This window comes from Porites lutea, chromosome 10, assembly GCF_958299795.1.
Source record: "Porites lutea chromosome 10, jaPorLute2.1, whole genome shotgun sequence".
Taxonomy (NCBI): domain Eukaryota; kingdom Metazoa; phylum Cnidaria; class Anthozoa; order Scleractinia; family Poritidae; genus Porites; species Porites lutea.
The window spans coordinates 32,812,705-32,830,564 of NC_133210.1; the positions used below are offsets into that span (position 1 = coordinate 32,812,705).

The 17,860-nt window shown below is 35.8% G+C and overlaps 2 long non-coding RNA genes across 5 annotated transcripts; both read left to right on the forward strand.

Annotated features, from left to right (window-relative positions):
• The first annotated feature begins 932 nt into the window (after nt 1-932).
• Nucleotides 933-4,711, forward strand: LOC140950441 (uncharacterized). Of its 2 annotated transcripts, XR_012167188.1 has the most exons (10): nt 933-996; nt 1,280-1,389; nt 1,917-1,974; nt 2,271-2,374; nt 2,575-2,632; nt 2,947-3,106; nt 3,545-3,602; nt 3,899-4,002; nt 4,204-4,261; nt 4,576-4,711. It is a non-coding gene; the product is annotated as an uncharacterized lncRNA (long non-coding RNA). The 2 variants fall into 2 exon arrangements; XR_012167187.1 differs by lacking the exon at nt 4,576-4,711 and having other exon boundaries at nt 4,204-4,512.
• An 865-nt stretch (nt 4,712-5,576) lies between these two features.
• LOC140950440 (uncharacterized) lies at nt 5,577-13,491 on the forward strand. 3 transcript variants are annotated; one of them, XR_012167185.1, is made up of 5 exons: nt 5,577-5,667; nt 5,819-5,937; nt 10,612-10,725; nt 11,986-12,072; nt 12,569-13,491. It is a non-coding gene; the product is annotated as an uncharacterized lncRNA (long non-coding RNA). The 3 variants fall into 3 exon arrangements; XR_012167186.1 differs by having other exon boundaries at nt 5,819-5,891; XR_012167184.1 differs by lacking the exons at nt 5,577-5,667; nt 5,819-5,937 and having other exon boundaries at nt 10,210-10,725.
• Nucleotides 13,492-17,860: the final 4,369 nt, after the last annotated feature.

Genomic DNA, 17,860 nt, shown 5'->3' on the forward strand with positions numbered 1-17,860 from the left:
ATTTGATTCAAGGTGGATACCGTACAGTATAATTCGAACACAATTATTTTAGAACCCGTGCATTATAAGTGGATGACAGTTTCCCTTTTTTGATCAGCTGAGAGAGCGATTTAGGATTGATCAGCTACTTGGGCCAGTATAAAAACTGGGGAAAACTACCAGGAAAGACAAAAAATAATTAGACTCGCACTCAGTTTAACTCAGTTTTGAAAGACCTCGGAACTCCCCCTGCACATCACACTGCCATAAAAACGGCTGAAGGCTATTTTAATAATGATGATATTTTTTGCTTAGTAATTGTCTTAATAGGCTGTAGTTTCAGAGAAAGACGGTTTCCTAGAGACCACGAACTGACTCTCTTCAAATGATGTCTGCTGAGTCAAGAAAGACGTTCTCAGGTATGCGAACCAGCCCTGAAAACAACGTTAGATGTGAGGAATACAAACCGAATTAACAGAAAAGAAAAGCACAAAAAAAAAATTAAAAATAAAAATAGATTTAAAAGTACAAAAAACTATTAACAGGAATGAGATTTCATACTATTTGTAAAAAATAACCTTAGAGAAAAGGCAGTTGAGACACTGAGTAAGATACATGCAGGCATTCACTTTCAGTTCAAATTTAAAAATTTCTTAACCGCTGGATATACTGAAGGCTTTAAACCAAGAACGACGATCAGAGGTATTGTATAAAAACAATGAAAAAAATATAAAGAAGAGGAAGAGAATCCAAAAACCTTAACTGGATATTTGAAGAATAGATAGTCTAAAAAATTTCCCTGTGGCAGTAATTTTCCTCCCTCTTCGTGTGCCCCAAATCTGAATCTTTTGAAAGGATTATTTTTTATCAAACATTATACTGTAAGGAAATCCAATTAATGATGTTTCCTTAGCCTTACGTTCTGTTAAAATATAACATACTATCGTTTAATTTCAGAAAAATGGAATAATAAAAGGCCACACCCCTTACCTTCCTGAACAATCTAAATTTGTTACTGTAAGTGTCGCATTTATTTAAAGGCTTCTACCCTACATAATAATTATAACACAACTATTTTAGAACCCCTGCTGTTTAATTTGGATGACAGTTTCCCTATTTTAACCAGGTTAGAGCAAGCAACTAAAGATTGATCAGTGATTTGAGAGTGAAATGATTCGACCTGCACTCTATTTCACTCAGTTCTAAAAGAACTCGGAACTTCGCCCCTCCCCATCAGCCTGAGTTAGGAAATCAACGGCTCAATGACTATTTGATATTAATGATGATATTCTTTGCTTAGTATGTATCTTAACAGGCTGTACATTCAGAGAAAGACGGTTTTCTAGAGGTCACTCACTGATCATTTTCTAATGATGCCTGCCGAGCATGAGTCAAGAAAGACGATCTCAGGTATGCGTAAAAAAACCCCGTAAACAAGGTCGATGTATGGAATAAAAACTGGAGTAAGGTGAAAAGGGAAAAGACAGCAAAATCTAAAGCAAGAGCTTGAGGGACACCTACACCATAAAGACCACCCAAGTTTCGTACAAAATCACATCAAGAGAAAAGGCAAATGAATAAGTTACATGCAGGCAGTTCAGTCCAATGTCCAAAACTAATTCTTCTCGACCGCTGGATATAGTATAGTCTTACAGTCATAAAAGACCAGTACAGGTATTGTAAAAAAGTTGTGTAAGCCATGTAAAGAAAAAGAAGAAAATATGCTAATCTTACACGGAAATTTAAAGAATGGACAGACTTAAATAAAGACATATTTCTTTGAAAACAAACGCAATTTTCATCTTTCCTCATGTACCCTACCTCCATCGGAATCTTTAATTAAGGTGTTTTTATCACAAACCTTATAGACCAAAGAGATCCAAGTAACAATGTTTCGTGAGCTTTACATTCTGTTAATAGCCATTGTTTGATTTCAGGTGAATGGAATAATTAAGGCCACACGTTTACCTTCCTGGACTATCTAAATCTGTTACTGTAAGTGTCGTAGTTTGTTCAATTTTTATACCCTACAGTTAAATTAGAACAAAACTATTTTAGAATCCATGCATTTCAATTGGATGACCAGCTTAGATAGAGCAATTAAAGATTGATCAGTGATTTGAGCCAATGATTACTTGACCAAAATTAAAACAAAAGACTGAAAAAATCAAACCTACGCTCCATTTACCTCAGTTATGAAAGAACACACAACGTCGTTCTTACCCGTCACCCTACCTTAGGAAATCGACGACCGAATGACCGTGATATTAATTATGATATTCTTTGCTTAGTATTTATCTTAACAGGCTGTAGATTCAGAGAAAGACAGTCTCCCACAGGTCACCCACTCATTCTATTCAAAGGATGCCTGCTGAGTCAAGAAAGACAATCTAAGGTATGCGTTAAAAAAACCCGTTAAACAAGGTCGATGTATGGAATAAAAACTGGGGTAAGGTAACAGCAGTTTGCATCTTTCCTCGTGTACCCTCGATCTGAATCTTTTTAATGAGGTATTTTTATCTCAAACTTTATGAGATCCAGGTAATAATGTTTCGTTAGCCTTACGTTCTGTTAATAGCCATTGCTTGATTTCAGGTGAATGGAATAATCCAGGCCACACCTTTACTTTCCTGGACGGTGTAAATTTGTTACTGTAAGTGTTGTATTTATTTCAAGGTGTACACCCCACAGTTCAATTATGACACAACTATTTTAGAACCCATGCATTTCAACTGGATGACAGTGTCCCGTTTTGACTAGCTTAGAGAGAGCAATTAAAGATTGATCAGCGACTTTAGCCAATGATTACTTGGCAAAAATTACAAGATAAGACTGAAAGAATCAAACCTGCACTCCATTTCGCTCAGTTATCAAAGAACACGGAACGCCGCTGCTACCCATCACCTTGCCTTAGGAAATCGACGACCGAATGACTACGAGATATTAATGATGATATTCTTTGCTTAGTATTTATATTAACAGGCTGTACATTCAGAGGAAGACGGTCTCCCACAGGTCACCCACTCATTCTTTTCAAAAGGTGCCTGCTGAGTCAAGAAAGACGAGCTCAAGTATGCACAAAATCCCTGTAAACAAGGTCGATGTATGGAATAAAAACTGGAGTAAGGTAAGAAGGGAAAAATAGCAAAATCTAAAGCAAGAGTTTGAAGAATACTTACACCCTAAAGAGCACCCCAAATGTCGTGCAAAATCATATCAAGAGAACAAGCAATTGAACAAGATAAAAGCAGGCAGTTTTCATGTGTCCAATGTTGAAAACGTATTCTTCTCGACCGCTAGATATAGTGTAGTCTTGCAGTTAAAAAAGACGATTAGAGATATTGTATAAGAATTCTGTGAAACGTGTAAAGAAAGAGAAGAGAATATGCCAGACATACAAGACACATTTCTTTGAGGCCAAAAGCAATTAAAATCTTTCCTCATACACCCTCCATCTAAATCTTTTATTAAGGAGTTTTCATCACAAACCTTTTAGATTAATGAGATCCTGGTAATAATGTCTCGTTAGCCTTACATTCTGTCAATAGCCATTGTTTGATTTCAGGTGAACGGAATAATTAAGGCCACACCTTTACTTTCCTGGACTATCTAAATCTGTTACTGTAAGTGTCGTAGTTTGTTCAATTTTTATACCCTACAGTTAAGTTAGAACAAAACTATTTTAGAATCCATACATTTCAATTGGATGACCAGCTTAGATAGAGCAATTAAAGATTGATCAGTGATTTGAGCCAATGATTACTTGACCAAAATTAAAACAAAAGACTGAAAAAATCAAACCTACGCTCCATTTACCTCAGTTATGAAAGAACACACAACGTCGTTCTTACCCGTCACCCTGCCTTAGGAAATCGACGACCGAATGACCGTGATATTAATTATGATATTCTTTGCTTAGTATTTATCTTAACAGGCTGTAGATTCAGAGAAAGACAGTCTCCCACAGGTCACCCACTCATTCTATTCAAAGGATGCCTGCTGAGTCAAGAAAGACAATCTAAGGTATGCGTTAAAAAAACCCGTTAAACAAGGTCGATGTATGGAATAAAAACTGGGGTAAGGTAACAGCAGTTTGCATCTTTCCTCGTGTACCCTCGATCTGAATCTTTTTTAATGAGGTATTTTTATCTCAAACTTTATGAGATCCAGGTAATAATGTTTCGTTAGCCTTACGTTCTGTTAATAGCCATTGCTTGATTTCAGGTGAATGGAATAATCCAGGCCACACCTTTACTTTCCTGGACGGTGTAAATTTGTTACTGTAAGTGTTGTATTTATTTCAAGGTGTACACCCCACAGTTCAATTATGACACAACTATTTTAGAACCCATGCATTTCAACTGGATGACAGTGTCCCGTTTTGACTAGCTTAGAGAGAGTAATTAAAGATTGATCAGCGACTTTAGCCAATGATTACTTGGCAAAAATTACAAGATAAGACTGAAAGAATCAAACCTGTACTCCATTTTGCTCAGTTATCAAAGAACACGGAACGCCGCTCCTACCTATCACCTTGCCTTAGGAAATCGACGACCGAATGACTACGAGATATTAATGATGATATTCTTTGCTTAGTATGTATCTTAACAGGCTGTACATTTAGAGGAAGACGGTCTCCCACAGGTCACCCACTCATTTTTTTCAAAAGGTGCCTGCTGAGTCAAGAAAGACGAGCTCAAGTATGCACAAAATCCCTGTAAACAAGGTCGATGTATGGAATAAAAACTGGAGTAAGGTAAGAAGGGAAAAAATAGCAAAATCTAAAGCAAGAGTTTGAGGAATACTTACACCCTAAAGACCACTTTAACTTAACGTACAAAATCATATCGAGAGAACAAGCAATTGAACAATATACAAGCAGGCAGTTCTCATGTGTCCGATGTTGAAAACTTATTTTTCTAGACTGCTGGATATAGTGTAGTCTTACAGTTAAAAAAGATGATTAGAGATATTGTATAAGAATTCTGTGAGGCATGTAAAGAAACAGAAGAGAATCCGCGACACATACAAGGAAATTTAAAGAATGGATATACTTGAAGAAAGACCATTTCTTTGAGACCAAAAGTAATTTTCATCTTCCTCATATACCTTCGATCTGAATCTTTTATTATGGTGTTTTCATCACAAACCTTATAGATTAATGAGATCCAGGAATAATGTCTCGTTAGCCTTACATTCTGTTAATAGCCATTGTTTGATTTCAGGTGAACGGAATAATTAAAGCCACACGTTTACCTTCCTGGACTCTCTAAATTTGTTACTGTCGTAGTTAGTTCAATTTTTATACCCTCCAGTTTAATTAGAACATAACTATTTTAGAATCCATGCATTTCAATTGGATGACAGTTTCCCTCTTTTGACCAGCTTAGAGAGAGCAATTAAAGATTGATCAGTGATTTGAGCCAATGATTACTTGGCAAAAATGAACAGAAAAGCCTGAAATAAGTAGTCCTGCACTCTATTTCACTCAGTTTTGAAAGAACTCAGAACTTCGCCCCTCCCCACCACCCTGTTTTAGAAAATGGACTGCTATGTGATATTAATTATGATATTCTTTACTTGGTATGTGTCTTAATAGGCTGCAGTATGAGAGAAAGAAGGTCTTCTAGAGGTCACCAACTGATTCTTTACAAATGATGCCTGTTGCGTCAAGAAAGACGATATCAGGTAGGTGAAAAAGCCCTGGCAATAAGGTTATTTGAAACGAGTGCGGAAATATAGAAATTAGCTGAAGCTCTGAGCGTATACTGCTTTTAATGTGTGCCACATATTTCCACTGTATTTCAGTACTTAGGTTAACAATACTTTGAACTTTCAGAATTAATAAGACAACGAAGAGGAACAATGCACGTGGATGATGCTTTGTGAGGAGAAAGGGATACGCAATAAATGTATGTAACAAAATATGCGATAAAGGTGGTTTCCACAAACTGACAGGTACGCTATAACAAAGTAGCTAAGGCAGGAAGGGAGATAAAGTGTAAAAGACGGATACACCACGAAGCATTTTTTATCCTTGCTACGGATAAAAATATGTGTGGGTGAACTACAATTTATTGTCTGGTTTTGAAAGTGGTAGCCAGCTAAATTTTGACCAAATGATGAGGCTTGTTCATTCGCAACTCGCGAAAGATCAATTCAAGCCATGTCTTCGTTTATTTTTTCTTGGCGATAAACAAGTCGATATATCTTACCTTGGGAATTATACCCATTGGACCCGCAAATATTTTAAATCGCCTTAAGTCGCCTAAAATGACGGCGACTTAAGGTCCCAGAGTAGGCCTATAGATTTTATAATAATAATTACAATAGTAATAATATAGCACAGTCTTTATTCACAACAAATAGAGTCACGACATACGTGTGGCTTTACAAAATATGGTTGTAGTAACTAATTAAAAATTAAAAGTCAATTACAATTAAACAAATTGAAAGAGACATCTATTAATCAAACGTCTTTTAAAACGTTACCTTTTGACTGCAGGTAAAATAGAAATAATGTACCACGAATGCTGGCTAATCATTTTCTCGAGACCAGTTTAATGCAATTCGTCCGGATTCTTTTTAACATTTAATGTGTTCCAGCAAGAGGAGTTTTTCGTTCTTCATTTTATTTTCCTCTAGTTTTTTTTTAAGAATGTGGACGCAGCAACAAGCAGCAATCTTCTGAAAGTCCGCAGTCATGTAGAAAGCACCGTCTCCAGTGAAGTCATATCCTTAGGACAACCAGAGGGCCCATTTTTGAATTACAGGTTGATACACGATCCTTTTCCGTTCACGTTCAAATTCTGCCTCACTTTTGGTTTGATAAGGACTTCAGAGTCAATGGTGGACCTCCTGCATTTAAAGTTTTGCCTGTGAAAAGAAGACCATCACTTGAAGATTCCTCTGCTACAGTGCATCTGAGTTTTCAAGCTTTCTAAATCCCGCAACACGAGATATTTTATATTTGAATAAAACTGCTAATAAAACTAAGAGGTATGGTTTATATACAATGAGAAGCTCAACATTTACCATTGCTTCCCGTTGTTCCTAAACGAAGATTTACTCGCCTTCTGGCAAGGCTACTAATATGACCAAACTACTATATAATAGACAATAATCGTAACAAACACTACCACTAACTAAACTGAATCTCAAATTTAAAAATATACCATCTATTAAAAACAAAACGCAAAGACGCAAACACGCCTTTAAAAAAGATAATTATTGGGAGGTTTAAACAACAGGGACGAAATAAAAATATATATATATAATATTGACCTTTATCTATTCATACGTTTCATTAAGCTTACACCTATTAATTATTAACTTCTTATCAATATCCTCAGAGTTACCAAATGTATTAAAGTCCCTGTTACAATCAACACTGTTATCCTTATCCTCGCTTAAATTAAAAAATACAGCCACAGTATAATAATAATTATCATAAAAAAAAACACGAAAGCCCAAATTTTGGCAACTCGTGATCGTGCATAGTTTCACTCTTGAACGTCTATCCACTGTTGCCTGTAATAAAGATAGCTCACTCCTCCTTAAAACAAATAGGCACGAAGGATTAACTAGATCAAATACCTTAAGCAAAGCCTTCAATACTACATCTATTTATCCTTGCATATCCAACGTTCTGCTTCAATTAGAATGCACTAAGAGTGATTGTGTTACAGTAGATCACAATAAAAATCATGATGAGATTTATGTAGATTCCAACACTATCAATAACTAAACTGGATCTCAAATTAAAAATTATACAATGTATTAAAGACAAAACGCAAAGATGCAAACACGCCTTTAAACAAGATAATTATTGGGAGGTTTAAACAACAGGGAGAAAATAAAAATATATATATATAATATTGACCTTTATCTATTCATACGTTTCATCAAGTTTACACGTATTAATTATTATATTCTTATCAATATCCTCAGAGTTACCAAATGTATTAAAGTCCCTGTTACAGTTAACACTGCTATCCTTATCCTTGCTGAAATAAAAAATACAGCCACAGTTCAATAATAATTATCATAAAAAAAAAACACGAAAGCCCAAATTTTGGCAACTCGTGATCGTGCATAGTTCCACTCTTGAACATCTATCCACTGTTGCCTGTAAGAAAGATAGCTCACTCCTACAAATTACAAAGCTATAGTGAGACAAATTTTAAAACAATAGGGACGAAGGATTAACTAGATCAAATACCTTAAACAAAGCCTTCAATACTACGTCTATTTATCCTTGCATATCCAACCTTCTGCTCCAATTAGAATGCACTAAGAGTGATTGAGTTACAGTAGATCACGATAAAAATCGTGATGAGATTTATGTAGATACAAACACCATCACCAACTAAACTGAATCTCAAATTAAAAAATATACAATCTATTAAAAACAAAACGCAAAGATGCAAACACGCCTTTAAACAAGATAATTATTGGGAGGTTTAAACAACAGGGAGGAAATAAAAAAATATATATAATATTGACCTTTATCTATTCGTACGTTTCATTAAGTTTACACCTATTAATTAATATATTCTTATCAATGTCCACAGACTTATGAAATGTTTTCATATCCCTGTTACTATCAACACTGTTATCCTTATCCTTGCTGAAATAAAAAATGAAGCTACAATAAAACAATTATTATCTTTAAAAAAACCACGAAAGCTGAAATTTTAATAACTTGGTCTCGTGACCGTGCGTAGTTTCACTCTTCAACATCTATCCACTGTTGCCTGTAAGAAAGATAGCTCACTCCTACAAATTACAAAGCTATAATAAGACAAATTTTAAAACAATAGAGACGAAGAATTAACTAGATCAAATACCTTAAACAAAGCCTTCAATACTACATCCAGTTATCCTTGCATATCCAACGTTCTGCCCCAATTAAAATGCACTAAGAGTAATTGAGTTACAGTAGACCACAATAAAAATCCTGATGAGATTTATGTAGATATGGTAGCAGATAAAAAAAAGTCAGTATAGAAATTGTTCTCCAATTTATGATATAATAATTACACACTTCTTTCCCGACCTAAACCCCTGTTCCTATTCTATCATTTATGCTCGAAAAATTTACGTCCAGTCGTCCGTCAACTTCCGTTTTTATACTCTGTATTTTAATCACTTTCGTTATTCGATTTATTGACGTTATCCACATTGTTTGGCGCCGTTCCCAGGAAGGCGCAGCTCCTCATCTCCAGTTGCAGATAGAGGAAAACTCTCTCATTCGGTATCACTAATACGTGCTGCTTACTTAACTTCAACATCGTCAAAAAAAGTCATCGGAGGAGTTGCTTATAATTCGTTAAGACCCATCGATCGATTTGAACATCTCCGTAACTTCAAAGTTCTTAAATTCGATGCATTCCTTTGCCGTTAAATGTTGCAATTACCTCCTACCTCTCGATGCCTTATTTCGTTGGCTTCTGCAGATCGAAAAAAACTCTTTCGAGCTAATTTTGCTGACATTTCGTAACTAGGTTCAAAGACCTAACATCAAAAAACATCTTCGCACCTTCAACGTTCTTGAATTCGATACATCCACGAAACGTATTTTGGTGACGATATATACGCGTCTTTATTTGCAATTACCTCCTGTCTATCGATACCTTATTTCATTAGCTACTGAAGATCAGATTTCACCCGGCATCGTAGATACTGTTGACAAACATCATCGCTTAGGGTGAAAACTATTTCGAGCTACTGTTGCTGATAATTCGTTACCAAGTTTAAAGACCTATCGGTCGATTTGAAAGACATCTTCGTAACTTCAACGTTTTTTAATTCGATACATTCTTACTCAAAACGTGTCTACGTGACGAAATGCACCCTATTTTGCAAATATTCTTCCTACCTCTATGTCGTTGGTTCAAGTCATGTCGCTTTCGCTCGCGTACACGCGAGTCAAATTTATATGACTACTGAATGTCTCCGAGTCATGAAATATAGAACGTGCTCTTTTCTATTAGAGGTCAGCATTCTTCCTTTACACCTCATCATCGCGTTTACTTTATCCTCTGTAACCCCGACCGGCTCATTACTACGCCATCAACATAGTCATCATTGTCGTCGTTGTCTTCGTCATTTTCATCATCTCAGCACTGCCTTAGTTGAGCAAGGGACTCCAAAATGAACGTTTTCTATTAACTGCTTCTGTTGTTTGTCTATGAACGAGAGAAAAAGTGGAAAAGAACAATGGTGTGTACTGGTGTAGTTGATGGTGTTGACGCTCTGGTTCTTCGCGTTGAATTCCTTGGAAACAAATTGACGAAATCTTCTACTGTGCTTACTTATCTTTCTTTTTGCTCTTATGGCAATTTCGTTTTTGCGCTGCAGTTGTGTCCATAATCTGTTGACCTATTTCAGGTTACAGCGCTGGAACTTATGACAGAGCATCCCGCTTCTCCTTTGATTTTCTCTACCTTATTAATTGTTGTTTTTGTTGTAATTGTGATTTTGATTGTTTGTTATGTCTGTTTGTGAGGAGAGAGAATGAGCGCAGCGCAGCGGTTGCAAGCACAGGGTAGGCTCTTAAGTGCGGGGAGCACTACTACTTAATTTATTACTCTGGATTCACAACCATGTATATTATATTTTGTTCTATAGAAAAGAGATGGACAATTCTTGGTAATGGCGATTTGCCATGGTTTTAGAGGAAGACGACTTCACTGAAGCCGCTGACATTTCTCCTTTTGGTAATAGTGGCTAAAGCAATCACAGGTGTGTAATAGAATTTATTATCCAAAAATAAAAAGAGTTTGTAATTTAGAACGTGAATAATGTAAAAAGCCAAAAGAGAAAAGCAAAAGCATGTCCTTTTCGAACAGACGAGAAAGTAATTAGCTCTTGGCTCAATTTGATAAAACTTTTAAAGTGAAATTTACAAGTGTAATGATTGTTTTCAGACCCTAAAAACCGCACTTGTAAATGACAATTTTAAAAGTTTTATTCAATTGACCCCTGGTACAATTTATTTGGCCAATGGATACTTTTTGTTCTTTGTTAGAATCTCTATATAGTGGCTTTTTACTGTTAATATTACCAAATCAGTGAATAGCAATTTTCGCGCGTTTTGATTGGCTCCCGTAACTCTGAATATCCTTGGCTATTCACTGTTTTGCGACCGGAGCTAAGATGGCGTCTCGTTTCGAGACATTTATTTGAGCGATAAATGGAGCAGTCGTACAAACAAATACCAAGAAAGCGACGAACTTTGGCTTGTGGGTGTTTACTGGTAGGTAGAAAATTATTTTCTTGCTGAATTTGCAACAAAATCATAAGAAATGATCCCAGGAACACTGTCAACTGAACACGTAAACAAACTCTTCACTAGGTGACGTCTTTTATTTACAAAAAGATACTTTTTTATTTTTATCTAACTAATTTGGTATATACTAAAACAACTATACCCCTCAGCAGGGTCGGTTCATAGCGCTAGGTACATACCTCGACGCTTCGCGTCTTGGCATATTTCACCACTATTCACCTCCCCTTCGGGAGATAGTTGTAGTCTATTATAGTTGACACTTTTGAGGCATTGATTGATTGTGCAAATGTGACTTTATTAAAACAAATGTTTAAAACCATAACGAAACGCTTTTTAACAGTAGTTCATTTTTAACTAAACTCATCTGTTATTTTAATAAAACTGTTCAGTATCAGATTTATTCGTCAGTTTGCACAAATTCGCATCATATTGGGCTGAGCAAATTTGCAGCAAATCCATTTTTTACTGTCTAGAGACAAACAAATAGGGTTATAGGTATGTAAGAAACAAATATCCACTTCGTTTGCTTTTCTTTTCGGCCTATTGCGGGGGTAACCCGCGATTTCATAGTCGAAGGGGAAATTCTTAAAGGCTTGAATTTGTTGAACTGGGTTAAATTGAAGTTGCGTTGTACCTTAACTAGTAAGAAATACTTAATAAAAATACTTAATACAACCTAAAAAAAAAAAGTAAGAAAACTTTTCTTATTTCAGAAAAAGAAGAAACAGGAAGGGCAGAAACGAATTCCAATTGATGGTACTTCATCCTGCATGAGATCTTGATGAAGGAATTATGCAGAGGTATTAAGCAAAGGAATTTTATGTTAAATTCAAAAAGTTTCATTCCTTGAGGGAGGATTTCAGTTTTGTGATTGCTTTTGTTTCGATTATGAGCACAATTTTGTTTGGGTCCAAAGCTCACGTTTCACAGCTCTTCCGCCGTTCATGATACATTTTGTTAACGGTAAAATACATTTGCTTTCAGAATCTTAACTGGTTTATTGTTTTCAGTGATCATTATTTGCTAGCACCCACTTTAAAAACAGTCAGCTAATTGCCGCTTGTTTTTAATAGTTTCAAATTCTTGGCATTTTAGAGACTGAATATCGTTTTATATTGCCTTCATTATATTTCCTTTAATTTGATAAGCGAAGAAGAGTTAGTATAGACTTCAAATCTCATCGCTAATTTTTCTTCTTTACTGAATTGGCTGAAAAAGATTCAAGTATGCATGCTAAGAGTAAAATAATGTAGGCGGCAATATTCAATTAATTCTTCTTTTTTAATTATCCATTAGTTCCAGAATGATGACTGACTCGACAATGATGGCTGGCTCGACAATGATGACTGGCTCGACAAAACGAGCTTCGCATAGCACGATGCAGATGTCCACAATAATATAATGATGCAGTTATCACAGTTTTTAGAGCAAAAATAAGTCATGGATGAAATAATCAGCAATGCAAAAAGAGAGTGATGACCTCAGGGACAATCGCAGCTATTTGGCTATTTGAAGACCGCGCCCGGCAGGTCGGGATATACGATCCATAGGGCCGGGATTTTTCCCTAATCGTGACTTTCGTAACAAGCGCGGAAGGGTTTTTTCATCCTATGGATGCTTGCTTCGTATTTCCCTAAAATAATTCTGTCTTTAGTTCTCTCCATTAAAGATTGGTACTGGAAGAAATCAAAAGAACTACCTTCATGCTGCTCCGCTAGTGTAGTGACAAGTCTGACATGTCAGACGTTTACAATAAGAAACGTATCAATATTTAATTGCAGTTCTAAAGTAATTGTATAACAATAATTGTTCATAAGAATGTAGTTTTATTTTGTAGAGTGACAGGAAAAGCACATAGCGAAACTGGCAACTTAGTAATTTAGTTAAGAATGGAAAACGAACAAGCTAGAAGGCGCGTTAGTAAATACAGTCAAATCCTATTAGTAAACATTTCGACTTACAATCCTCATAAGTTGTATAGAATATACAGGAGAACGTAAACCAGAGTTACAAAAAAAGAAAATAATGAGGCCCATCAATTCATTTGTACTTTATTTAAATTCGTTTTCAATATCACAATTTTTCCTACGGTAATGCCAGTTTGAAATATATTTAATTATTTAACATAGCAATTTTCAGGCCTTTTTCAAACTAGAGTTAAGTAGAGAACACAATTAGTAGAAATACTGACCATTTTGACACTGGAATAAAGTTCGTTGGTAAATGGAATCAGTTGAACATTGTTACTTTGTTTTACTTTAGAACAAGCCCGTGCAATTTCTTTACCAGAATTTTACCTTTTACTTTAACCCCCACACTATGATTTCCCAATACCACAACATGACCAGTAGCGTAGATGAGATGCTTGCTTTGTCGCGTAATTTACATACCACACACAATATAAACAACCTTAAATTTAAAGTTTTCGTTGATATTACTACCTCGATACTGTATGTATAGTTAAGTCTTACAACTGGCCTCACAAGATTGGCTGTGAAAACAGTAGGCATTGAAATATAACAATGACTCTATCCCTAAAACAATGGAACTGCGTGTTATGGAGAACCAATGAAATTAGAGGTTTTTAGGAGCTGGGGCCCGTTTCTCGAAAACCCCAATAATTAACAGGCCCGTTAAGCTGGTGTTGTTTACACCCAAGATGGAGGTTTCAATAGTTTTGCATCTAACATGATAAAACTATCAATTAGTAAAACAGAATGGAGTAAAAAAGGAAAAACTGTTTGAATGCAGAGGTCCACTCAACACGTAAATATAACTGACTGGTTCCTCTTGCCCGATCTCTAATTGAAGAGATGCTGTAGCCAGACGTCACTTAAAGTATAAAATAAAACAAAACTGAATGCAGGGCTGGCACTTCGGCAATGGGCTGATTTATTATAGACAAATAAATAAATCAGCCCTTTGTCGTAGTACCAGCCCTGCATTCAGTTTTGTTTTTAATGGAGTAGCTTGCTGGCCAGGACCCGTGCGCTTATTCTTTATATTTTGATCTAAATATTTGATTTCGGGCCCGAAACGTTACGGGGACTTTCGAGAAACGGGCCCCTGCGTACTATCCCCTAAGTCTAACCAAGAGAGGATAAAGGGGCTCTCTTGGTCTAACTACATGTCACTTGTAACAAATAACTTCTCCTTTAATTCAGTGCAAAATCGCGAACTAAGCTTACTATTTGGTTCTAACGGTGAAATAAACGGTAGAATCCTGTATCAAAGGCAAAAAGCCAAATGATCTTACTCACGATATCCGCCATCTTTGCATGCGCTTTAGGAGTGATTGGGTAAAAGCAATGCTACGTGGCATTTCAGGGGGCAAACAAGTCAATTATTCAAGCAGTCCTTAAGGGCAAGCAAGGATGGTGGGTATCGTGAAAGAGGTCAACACTTGAAAAACTCCGGCTTCCTGAGAAGGAAATGTTTTCAACCTCAATTTTTTTCTATTTTGCATGCTAGTTGATATGAATATATTTTTTGAATTTCGTCTTGCTGAGTAGAAAGTGATAATATTTCACTGGACTCTTTCTGTTCAGACTATTAGATTCGGCGTAGTTAGCATGAGACTTTTTCTAGGTTTATTTTTATGAAGAATTACGCGAAGAAAAGTGCACTTCTGCTAAGTTCTCTTCAACGAGGTCTGTATGATGGTCTGGTCTTTAACACGACCGACCGAGTTTTTTTATTTAGTCGTCTTTGTTTCTATCGGACAAAGGGAACACCTTAGTTTACAGCACAACAAAAAAAATAGCGTAGTAGGTATAGCTCACTGGGAACTAGTCATGTTCGTGCGAGGAGTATAATGTAGCAATAGAGAGGTGAGAAGAAAACACGATAATAGACACCATACAATCCTTATTATTTGTTAAGAGAGAGTCTCCCTACAACCGGTCCACTTTGCGGGGGCGGGGCGGAAAATCAGTTAGAAATGTAACAAACTAGTTGGTTTAATGGCTCACGTTACTTTGTCGCTCGTTTTTTATGACTTAAGGCGCTACACGGGCTGATTTAAAAAGTAGTTAACTATGCAAAGCACTTCAACCTCTTTTGTCAAACTACAGCTCCGTTCTTGATAACGTTGATACAACTGAATCGTTAATATCCAATATTTGGCTTAAGTTGTCGTTACCAGGTAGTTCCGGGTATTTTCCAACATCCAAAATTTTGTTCTGGACCAAGGCGACCCTGTTTGGCTGACTCATCAATCGAAAAAACGATCACCTGCAGGACATAACTTGAACAAGAACCGTTCCTATAGCTTTGTGTCTTCTTATTAACTTAATATGCAATTTTTGCGAGCTCCCTGTTGCTCGATTAAGTCCTTTTGTTTGCCATTTCTGCTAAATTCACCGCCTTCTCTAGGGCTTTCTTTCTCTTTTGTAATTTACAAGTCCTCGTTTTTGCTAAATTTGTTATTTTCCGTATGTTTGAGATTTTTGAGAAAATTCTTGTTAATTGCTTTTGCGATTTTTGCTAAATTTGCTGGCTTCTTGACAGCATTCATTTTCTAAGATTTACGTTGCTAAATTTGATTTTCTTGCTATATTTGATTTTTGTTAACACGGAGGAATTCACATTGTTGTCATTTTTCCGAAATTTGTGGTCTTCTTCGAGGGCCTCATTTCCTTGATAACATCTTTTAATTCGCTAAATTTGCGATTTCTATGAACAAATATTTAAAACATTGCCGATAAATTTATTTTTAAGAAATGTTTTCTTAGTTCACGGTCTTGTCAAGACCTTCTTTCCCTTTGTAATTTACAACCCTCTTTTTTGCTAAATTTATTATTTTTGCATATTTTTTGCAATACATTCCTGCAAGCAGTTTTAGCAAATGTTTTAGCAAAACATTTTTTGCTAAACTTATTACCGAGATTTTAGGCAGTATGCAATTCTGGGCATAAATGCAGTATTTTAGAATGTAGGCCTAAAATAAATCCATATTTGATTTGCGATTTCGTAACCACTCGGGGACAGTATCATCTTTTACCTTTTTTCAAATTTGTACTGCTCCTAAAACTTTTGAAAACAATTAAACAAAATTGAAGGTCAATGTCGTTTGCCCATTTGAACAATAAAAAGGAATTTGTGCACATGTATTCAAGATTATATATTTCCTTTGAGAATTACGTAACTATACTTTAAAGCGTTATTTTTTTAGGGGGACAACAAATAACTTACTAAGGGAAAAAGTTTATCATCTTATAGTCAGATCAGCATGCCACAAGGATCAAATCCCAGTGCGTGTCACGGGAAAGTCCTTCTTTTTTAGTTTGGATGCAAAGAATGACAGAAAAAGATAAATAAAATAATAACCCTGATATTATTAGTTTAAAACAACTTTGGTCAATTTGGCCAGGTAAAAAATGCAAAGTTATTAGACACCTATTACTCAGAGTCTTATGTAAGATTTTGAGCTTTTTTTATTCACTTTTAATAAACCCGTTATTTTTCATTTCCAAACACCAGTATATAAAAGGTTATTAGGCACGTATTTACTATACTCCAGAGTATTATGTAAGATTTTGAGCGTCTTCTATTCACTTTTAATGAACCTGTTATTTATCATTTTCAAACACCAGTATATAAAAGGTTATTATGCACGTATTCACTATACTCCAGAGTATTATGTAAGATTTTTAGCGTTTTCTATTCACTTTTCATAAACCCGTTATTTTCCATTTCCAAACACCAGCATATAAAACGTCACCTATTTGTTATACTCTCCAGAGGATTATGTAAGATTTCAAACATATTTTTCATTTCCAGCCAGAAGGGTATATATAAACCCACAAGTTTGCATCATTCTTGTTAAACAGCAGTTCATGTAGGATATGTTTGCTGGCAGGTCTCGTTTTACACCAAGGTCCTTGAACTTGTTGAAGAACTCTTTTTGTTTCAAAAGGAAGCCGGAGTATCTGTCCTCTTATGAAAGGTATATCTTTAATTAAAAGTTTCTTACTTACCACAAGTATAGTTGGCAGGTTTTTTTATCTAGCATTTCATGTGAAGTTTATTGGCAGGAAAAGTTTAATATTGTGTAATTGAATTGGCCTAGAATATCATTAACGTTTCGGTCTTTGCTTTAAGATCGTTTACACAGGCGATTTGGGAATCTAAATTAAGTGGTATTTTTTGGCAGATTTTTTAATTAACACACTATTGCTTTTAAGTGAATGTGGCGGACAGAAGTAAGTTTTTTCTTGCGAAATTGCCTCAAAATATCGTTGAAATCGTTGACTGTCAGTTGATGCGCGCGATTAAAACTAGCAACCTGATCACCGCTCTTTTCTCACCACAAAACGCTTGAAAATAATCACCGTGTACGTATCAATCCCAGTGCGCACGGACGCAACATTGTTGGATATTACAAGTTTTGCGTCCGTTTGCACACCCTGTTGCATGTTGTTGCGCAAAGTTTGAAACCGGTTGGCGCAATATTGTTAGGAGTTGTTGCGCCCGTTTGCACGCAGCCTTAGACGTATGAAAGAGTCTACTCGTTTTATTTTGGTTTTTGAAACGAAAGATAATAATTCGATATGTATCTTGCAATTTCAGGATTACCTGCTGTATATA